General features: G+C 39.2%; 1 pseudogene; it reads right to left on the minus strand.

Annotated features, from left to right (window-relative positions):
• Window positions 1-7,177: 7,177 nt before the first annotated feature.
• On the minus strand, window positions 7,178-9,108 carry LOC148094770 (E3 ubiquitin-protein ligase TRIM21-like; annotated as a pseudogene).
• Window positions 9,109-10,306: the final 1,198 nt, after the last annotated feature.

Here is a 10,306-nt window from a genome sequence, read left to right on the forward strand (position 1 = left end):
TAATGATAATTCTGGAAAGCACAGTGGGGTGATCCGTGTTATTTTTGCCACGCCTCTCAACATTCAGCAGGCGTAGCCATTCTCCTTAACAACTTTAAAGGTAATATTATTGAATCATTGTCTTCAGATGAAGGCAGATGGATTATTCTGGTTTTCAAATTGGACAACACCTTCTTTATAGTCTGTAATTTATACAGTCATAACAACACAACTCAGGCCAAATCTATGTGCATACAATTATCTGAGAAACTTGATTTTTTAAAATCAAAATATAAGGGAGCCCACATGATTCTTGGAGGAGATTATAATGATGCTCCAGACGATCTTATAGATAGAGTACCAATAAGAACATCTCAACACTCAAAATTTAAAAGCACTGCATTTTTCTGTGAACAACTTGCAGTTATAGATGTATGGAGATTCTTCAACTCTGATACAAAAGAGTTTACCTGGAGCAATGCGAATAGATCTCTACAACCCAGAATTGATTTGTGGTTAATATCTTCTTCATGTTTACATTTTGTTTCAGAATCTTCTCGTGATTTTGCTCCATTAACTGATCACAAATTGATCACAATTCACTTAGTTGGCAATAAACAAAGTCAAAGTAAACTACGTGGTTTTTGGAAGCTAAATAATAATTTATTGAATGATGATACATTTTGTAGTATAGTGGAAAAAACGGCAGAACAGATATTCGGGGATACCAATATGAATCACACACTAAAATGGGAATTTTTCAAATTCAAGGTAAAGGAAGCGGCAATAAGGCGAAGCAAAGAAATTTAAAAAAGAAATGACACTAAAGAAATCAGTATTATGAATGAATTAAACATATTAATGAAGAAAGATGCTCTATCAGATGATGAAGAAATTAAATTGAAAAGACTAAAGGAAGAAATAGATAATGCATATATTAACATGGCTAAAGGGGCTTTTGTAAGGCCCAAAGCAAAATGGCTAGAACTAGGTGAAAGAAATTCTAGTTACTTTTTTGCTCTTGAGAAATGAAACCAAAGAAGAAACAATATATCTGCTCTTAAGATTGATAATAACATAACCACTAATTATTTAGATATCTCAAAACATGTTGGTTCAGTCTACAAAGATATATACAAATCAAATTGTAATATCAATGATTGTGATTTACGGAAGAGGATTAGGGCCAATGGGAAAAAAAAAAGAATTCTGACTTTATTCTCAGAAAAACTCAGAATTCTGAGAAAATTCTGAGAAAAAACTCAGAATTCTTTTTTTTTTTTCCAGTGGCCCTAATCCTCTTCCGTATTGTGATAGATTTATCGAGTCAGTTAAAAATTTTGCACCAACTATCTCAGAAAACTTTAAAACTAATTGTGAACGTCCTATAACAAAATCAGAAATGTCAGAGGCAATTCGATCAATGAAAAAGGGCAAATCTCCAGGTAATGATGGTTTGTCAGTGGAATTTTATTTACAGTTCTGGGATATCATTGTTGATCCTTTATTAGAATTGTTTAAGGAATGTCTTGATGGAAAAGAAATGTCCACAGCCATGAAACAGGGTATTATAACTTTAATTCCTAAACCTGATAAAGATCTTGTTGTTATAGAAAATTGGAGACCTATCACGCTTTTGAACATAGATTATAAGATTATCTCATTGGTCTATGCCAAAAGATTAAAGAAAAATCTTGATGAGATCATAGCTGAAACGCAAACCGGATTTATGACCAACCGCCATATCAGATCAAACATAAGGCTTATTTTTGACCTATTAGACTACTCTGACAATATAGATGATGATTCCCTTATTGTGTTTCTTGATTTTTATAAAGCTTTCGATACGGTAGAACATTATTTCTTATTCAAAGCACTCAAAACCTTTGGTTTTGGTCCAAACTTTGTGTCAACTATCGAAATGCTTTATAAAAATATTGACAGTTGTGTTATACTATATCCAAATACTACTAAAAGATTTTCAGTCATGAGATCTGTTCGCCAGGGTTGCCCAATTTCACCCTTTTTATTTCTGATTGTGGCTGAACTACTTTCATTGCACATTTTAAACAGCCCAGTCATTAAAGGTTTATCTATTTTTGGTAAAGAAATCAGAGTGACTCAACTAGCAGATGACACCGTTTTATTCTTAAAAAACAAAGATCAAATTGAAAATGCTATTTCATTAATAAATGATTTCTCAATTGCCTCTGGATTAAAACTAAATAAATCTAAATGTGAAATTAATGTTTGTACCAACCAAATGTCAAATCCTTGTACCATATTCCTGTCAAAAACTGTGTTAGATACCTTGGTATTCATGTCTGTAAGAATGACACAGAGCGTCAACAACTCAACTTTTCTCCCAGGATGGAAAAAACTAAAACTATACTGAACTTATGGCTCCAAAGAGACCTATCAATTTTTGGTAGAATCCTTTTGACTAAAGCTGAAGGTGTTTCCAGATTTGTGTATCCAGCCCTTTCCCTTAATGTGTATGATTCCACATGTAAAAATGTTAATAACTTATTTGTTAACTTTGTATGGAAGAATAAGCACCATCATCTAAAAAAATCATTGCTTTGTGGGCCTAAAGACAAAGGTGGTTTTGGCCTTCTGGACTTCATGGACCTGAACTATACCCTTAAGGTGAAATGGCTAAAAGAATGCTTAAAATCTCCTGGATCATTATGGCATTTCATTCCACATAACATTTTTAGAAATGTTGGAGGTTTACAGTTCCTATTGTCTTGTAATTACAGTATATCAAAGTTACCAGTTAAATTGTCTGCATTTTATCAACAGGCATTGTTGGCTTGGAAATTATGTTATTCACATAACTTTTCTCCACATAGATCTATTATCTGGAATAACGAATGTATTACTAAGAGGAACAAATCACTATATTTGCAGAATTGGATTGATAAAAATATAATTTATTTAAAAGACTTATTTGACTCTGAAGGCCAGCTACTTAGTTACAATGACTTTATTACAGAAAAAACATTACCTGTCAAATTTAAAGATTTTAGCTCTGTAATAAAGTCCGTTCCCAGCGGACTGACTGAGTTGATGAAAAGCTACAAAAAACAGAACACACCACATGCATCCGTTAACAGTCTTTATATAAATGGTATTGATTTCTTAAGCAAGAAATGCACCAATAAACATATTAGAGAATGTTTGTATAATGCGAAGAAAATAACTCCAAGAGGGAAGTTTTTTTGGAATGCTATTTTTGATAATATCAACTGGGATAAAGCGTGGCTTGTTCCTTTTAGATTTTGTATTACAAAGTTAGAGAATTACATTTGAAAATTGTACATAACATATGTCCATCCAACACGTACATTTCAAGATTCTGTGACATTGAGAGAAAATGTACCTTTTGTAAAACTGAACTTGAAAGTGTTACTCATTTGTTTTATGGCTGTTCATATAGTGCTACATTTTGGAGAGAGCTTGAAAATTATATACTGTGCAAAACAACATACTGAATCAAAATTGAAGGGAAGAGCATTATCACTTATTTTGAAACTAAAGGAAAAAAAAAGTGCCATTGTCAATATTTATATCTTATTAGGGAAATTCCATATACATAAATGTAAATTTCAAAACTCAACCCCATCATTTAATTTGTTTTTGATTGAAATTGAATATTACTTAAACTCTCTTAAATTAACTTCCAATAAAAAAGGTTTATCATTGATTGAAATTCATTCAGAAATGTTTAACGAATGAGCTGTCACAACTTTCAAGTTCAAAGTTGTTATGAAGTCTGTCACATTCCCCCCCCCCTTTTTCCCCTTTATTTATTTATCCTTCTTATTTCATTGTACTGTATATTGTTACTCTTATTTGCCCTGTATGTCTACTGTACAAACTGAACTGGAATGACTGACTGTTCGCTTTATAATTTCAAATAAAGTTTTGGAAAAAAACAAACAAACATGCGGTCGCTGGATTGGGACAAAGCCTCAGCCACACCGCTCTGTAGCTCCCCCAACAATCCTGATTAGCTGCAGGTGTGTCGGTGTGTGTGGTCCTCCTCCTTGGGTGGGGCCAGGGAAAAACCCTCCAGGTCTGGTGTGCCAGGAAAACCAGGACAACACACACACACACACACACACACACACACACAAGTACACCGGGAAACAGACAGCAGCACCACACACACCCCATCGAACATAAACAAGTCCATAATCTGCTCATGAACCCTGGGTACATCAATTGTATATAGCATTTGTGCTCTATTTTATTCTATTAATTCTATTGATTGTATATAGTATTTTATTTTATTCTATTGTGTACAGTTGTGTACAGTATCTTATTGATATCTTATTCCAGTGTTTTTGTTTTTCTCTAATTTTTCTATGTAACTCTGCTGTAACAAAACAAATTTCCCACGGGTGGGACTAATAAAGCTTATCTTATCTTATCTTATCTTGTCCCTCAGACCCAGGGTCCTTGACATTATTAAACTTAAAAGAATATTTTCCCAATCACCTGTACGTTCTCTCTTTTTCATAAACACACTTGCTGAATTTGTCCTTTTACTGCAGTTTTGTTGTAATTAAAATAAGAAAAATCAAAGCATCTCTTCCTTTGTGTCAAGTTGAACCAGTGCTGCTGGGTTCTTTAAGGGCGGTTGGTTTAATGGATGTCTTGTGATCCAGATGTGCAAATATTTTTTTTCATCGTGTGTGAGTAATTGGACATTTTTTACACAAGCATTCAGCACAGTCATTCCCCAGAACCTGGTAAAGAAGTTGGACTTACTAGGAATAAACACCTCCGTCTGCAATTGGATCTTGGACTTCCTAACTGACAGGCCCCAGTCTGTCCACATGGGAAATAAAACCTCCAGTCCTCAGACTGAGTACAGGATCGCTGCAGGGCTGTGCTTAGTCACTGCTGTTCGCCCTGTTAACACATGACTGTGCTGCACAGCTCAAACCACATCATCAAGTTTGCAGATGACACATCAGTGGTGGGTCTCATCACCAACAACGATGAGTCTGAACACAGAGAGGAGGTCCAACACCTGGTGGACTGGTGTCAGAATAACAGCCTGTCTCTAAATGTTCAGAAGACTAAAGAGATGGTTGGTAACTTCAGGAAGAGCCCAGCGACCCACAGCCCACATCAACGGGTCTGCTGCTGACATGGTCATCAGTGTGAAGTTCCTGGGTGTGCACATGTCAGATGACCTCTCCTGGAACCTGAACACCACCATCATGAAGAAAGCCCCAAGTTTCTTAGGAAACTGAAGAAGGCCAGTCTCCCTCCTCCCATCCTCCCATCATTTTACCAGGGAACCACTGAGAGCGTCCTCTGCTGCTACATCACTATCTGTAAGCAAACTGCACCCTCACTGAAAAGAAGTCTCTGCAGCAGATAGTGAGGACAGCAGAGAGGAACACTGGAGGCCCTCTCCCACCCATCTCCCAACTCTACGACAAACACATTATCCGATGTACAAACAGCATAGTGAAGGACACTTTCCAACCCTCATGTGCACTGTTCTGTGCTTCCATCTGGCAGATGGTTTCGAAGCATCACAACTGTAACGGCCAGAAAATGCAAGAACCTCTTCCCCCAAGCAGGCAGAGCCCTCAACCACCAAAGGACTGATATACACATACACCTTTACAAACGCCTTACAGTACTCACCAGAAGAGTCAGTAACAACAAAAACTTACACAATCCACCGGGGAACAATATGCTTATTTGCACACTCAGTCACATAGTGACTGAACACACATCTAAACTATACTACATTTGCACATTTTGTCATGTCTCGTCTATAATATCCTGACAATAACCTGAAGCTGGTATTCAATACCACTGCACACTTTGTATTGTCTCTGTCCTGTCTTTGTTTATCGTACAGATAGTTATCATTATTGTATTGTATATTATTGTATAGTTAGTAATTAGTACCTTTGCATCCCTTAATTTTACCGAAATTTAGCACGCTATTTATATTTAATTTCTAGTTTTATATCTCTTGGCGATATCTTTGATATACTTATAAATGCTCCATGGGGGCGTGGGGTGGAACAGAATTTTGGTACACTGTATATTGTGTATACTGTTGTATTGACAATAAAGCTGTTGAATCTTGAATCTTATTTGCCTAATAGCGATGTAAGTTTTATTTAAGTGCATTTTTGACAGATTGCTAAAATATTTTTGTCTTGTTTTTATGACAGATGGTGTATTAAAGTTGTAAAGCACTGTAAATGCTTGCAAGGACGTTCTCCATCTTCTTCAGTACTGGACACAGAGAAGTAAAATAATAAACACGATGTAACTTCTGTTGGCTCTGAAATTTAAAAAAGTTGTTGATCTTGGTGATGTGACTGCAGTGACAGAGCTTATGTCCTCTGATGGTAAAGAGTGTCTGTAAGTTCATGTTAAGCCAAGGGGTCAAACATTTTTGAAATGCTATGAGTTGTTCACCTTCCTTACGTTTTTTGTACGCTATCTCCTTCAACCATTCAACCACCATTCGATTCCTCTTCTTTCAGACACGTGTGCTTGTATGTTTCTCATTTTTAACTTTTATATTTTTTAAATTATTCAACTTTATTCGACAAAAATTTAAATAATGTATTTCAAGGGGAGAATCTTCAAATTCTCATTTGACTTACTCCTCTTTCAACTCCAACTACTTAGCCATACGTTGACCGACAGACACCATTCAAACTTTAAAATGCAGCCAAGCCATTGAACTATTCAGCTTGTATTTATCTTTTTAATATCTGTTATACTTTTTTGTCAGCGCCAGTTTAAGTTTCATGCTTTTTTTCACCTGTTTCAGAGTTTACAATGGGTGTGTATGGGACGGAATCAACTGCTAGAGTGGGAGCAGGGGCAAATTTATCTTAAAATCTTCTCTTTAAACTGCTGCTGTGTCCACAGCGTTCAGTCTGTAGCCATCATTTTACCCTCAAAACATAGCCATCGTTGTCCTCTTTCATCCAGTGTTATTATTATTGTAGTACATGTTATGGTTCTTTCATAAATGTCACCAATACACAGCCTCCTCCATGGAACTCTTCCATAGAGTCCAATGTTAAAATAGCTCCCAAAACTCATCTGAAAATCACAAGTACACACTAGCTGTGTCCAAAAGGAGCTGGACATAAGCTGGACTCTGATGCTCCGTATAACAGCCACACATGAGTCTGGATTCACTCAAAGCATTGAACAAACTTTATTGTAAATGAAGCTTTTGGACATTTATTCTCTGATATTTGCTCTTCAGCTCGAGTCTCCATCAGTGGGAACATTTCCTGATTCAACTTTTCTTCTGTTCAAATCAAACTCCATGAGAATCAAAGTGTGAATCAGAGTCCTGATGATCAGATTCTATAGAAACATGGAGACTGTAGAGGATTTACACTCAATATGTTCATTTGTTCCCTTCAAGAAAAATCAATCATTCATCAAATTAAATCAGTCATTGATCAGTTTGATTGACAGGACAGATGATCAGAGGTGCAGAGTTTTTACCTCCATCATTAGGACAGGGACAGAAGTATGGGTGGAGTTTGTGAGTGAAGGAGCAGCCAGTAAAGGAGTAGATCAGAGCTGCAGCACCTACATCATAAAAGGAGACCAGACCCTCCTCATAATCCACAAACACCCCCACCTTCTCAGGACCAGGATGAAGACAGAGATCAACAGAAGGGGAATCACAAGCACTGTACTCATTTCCATTTCTCAGCATCACAGTTCAGAGACCATACCGAGGACTCACTGTGATTTTTCCCTTCCTGTTGATCGACTCTGTGGCCACTCCTAAATCCCAGTCAGTCTTTCCTTTAACCTGAACCTCAAAGTAAAATCTGCCTGAAGAGAAACTCTGCTCTCCTAAAACACAAACACACAGAGAAAATCTCTCTGGGTTGTCTGGAAGTTTCTTCTCCACATCACTATCATAAACTTGTTTTCCATCATCAGACAGGATGAGATCAGGATGAGCTGTATCAGGATCCAGAGTCACATCCACCTCATGCTGCTGGACCCTCTGCAGCTCAGCCTCAAACAGCTTCTTCTTCATGGGTTTCCAGACTGTCTCCTCCAGCTGAGCCACAGCTCTCCCCACAGTCCCCTCATATGGTAGATGAACTCTGACCTCTGTCCAGTCCTTGCTGGGTGGAGCAGCTTTCAGGGAGGAGAAGCTTTGGAGGAGGTGGAGGTGGTCTTCAGAGCGTGAGAGCTGCTCCACCTCAGAGCTTCTCTCCATCAGCTCAGAGATTTCCTGTTCCAGATCTTTGATGAGACCTTCAGCCTGTTTCACTGTAGCTTCCTGTTTGTCTTCGATCTCCTTCATGAGCTCCTTCAGGCTTCTCTCAACAGACTCCATCAGAGCCGTGAGGACCTGAACACCTTCTGCTTTCTGTCTGTCTGCAGCATCTTTACTCATCTTCACCGACTCTGTGATCTCCTGAATCTTCAGTCGTCTCTTCTGGATCATCTGCTGAATCTCAGCCTCTGTCTTCTCCAGCTCTGCCTTCTTTCCTTCATATTCTTCTCTCAGAGGAACAAACTCATGAGCCTTGTGGTCTAAAACAGAGCAGAGCACACAGACACATGTCTGGTCGGTCTTACAGAACAGCTCCAGGAGTTTATCGTGCTTCGTGCACATCCTGCCTTCCAGGTTCTCCACAGCATCAATCAGCTGATGTCTTTTCAGACCTTTCAGTGTCAGATGAGGCTCCAGGTGAGTCTGACAGTAGGAGGTCTGACACACCAGGCAGGACTTCAGGGCCTTCAGTCTGGTTCCAGTGCAGACGTCACAGGGAACTTCTCCTGGTTTGGCAGCTTGTTGCTCTGAGCTGCTGCTGCTGGCTTTCTGCTGAGCTTCATGTCTGAACTGAGCAACCATCTCAGAGAACAAAGTGTTGACCCTCAGCTGAGGTCGAGTGTAGAAAGTCTCTTTACACATGGGACACTGACAGCTCTGATTCATTTCCCAGTGCTGACTGATGCAGGTTTTGCAGAAGTTGTGTCCACATGATGTAGTGACTGGATCAGTGAACACATCCAGACAGATGGAGCACAGAAACTGATCTTCAGATCGCAGATTGCTGGTAGCAGACATGTCTGCACTCTGAGGGAGAAAGAAAAGAAATATTTGATTCAAAATTCACTTTAAATTTCATTTTTAAAAAGAGAGAAACAAGCGTCAGTGATCTGAGGAGCTTGGAGAGAAAAGCGTCTGGACTTCTTTGAGTTTCTTTTCATCACAGAAGCTTCTTCACCTCATCCTCAACACGGACAAGACCAGGGAATTAATACTGCACTTTTGGAAGAACCCCCCTCCCCTGCAACCTCTTATCGTCAAAGGGACAGAGGTGGAGACGGCAAACAGCCACAGATTCCTGGGACTGCAGGTTACATCAGACCTGAGCTGGACTCTCAACACTACAGCAACAGTGAAAAAAGCCCAGCAAAGGCTTTATTTCATTAGGGTGCTCAGGAAAGCTGTCATGAACCACCACCCTCTCACCCAGGCCTGCAGAGGACTGATAGAGAGCATCCTCACCGCAGGCATCACTGTCTGGTATAGAAACACTACACAGACAGAGAGGAAGGCTCTGCAAAGAGTCATAAAGTCTGCAGAGAGGATTATAGGAACAACACTTGCATCCATGGACCTGCACATACAAAGCTGTACATACAATCTCAGACACAACAGAGCGGACAGCAGCATCACACACAGAACAAGATTCTTCAACAGCTTCTTCGACTGTTAGACACTGAGAGGTTGATGGCTCCGTGTCAGAGCACCGGCCTTAACGAAAAAGTTATCAATCGTTCTTTTCCTCTTTTCTCATTACCCACAGCTACATCCATCCTATCAGGCTGCTCACCTCCTGCACTTTCAAACGTACACACGTAGTCCTGCAGGAATATCTGGACCACGGCCAATCAGAGAGGTCCTGCCCTCTCTCTGATTGGTTTAGCCAACGATATGGGCATAATGTGTTGTTGACCACACGGAGACTTTCAGAGTTGCAGGGTTTTTCCTTTTGTTTTTGCTCGAATGGCTGGTCATACCGGTGTGACCTATTTGTTTAGGCTACGTCCACACTAGTGCGTTTTCGTTTGAAAAAGCACTGTTTTCTCTCCGCTTTGGCCTCCACACTGAGAGAGCGTTTTCTCCAAGGAAAACATTTTGAAAACAAAACATTTGGAGACAGTGCGTTAGTGTCACAGTGTGAACAGTGAAAACAGATGCTGTGTCCCAATTCAGGGTCTGCATGCTTGAAGTACGCATTTGAAGTGCGATTACGTCACCGCCACCGCGACG

Source organism: Neolamprologus brichardi, unplaced genomic scaffold (assembly GCF_056152115.1).
Source record: "Neolamprologus brichardi isolate AB-2024 unplaced genomic scaffold, ASM5615211v1 NODE_ptg000008l+_length_2720982_cov_1, whole genome shotgun sequence".
Classification (NCBI taxonomy): Eukaryota; Metazoa; Chordata; class Actinopteri; order Cichliformes; family Cichlidae; genus Neolamprologus; species Neolamprologus brichardi.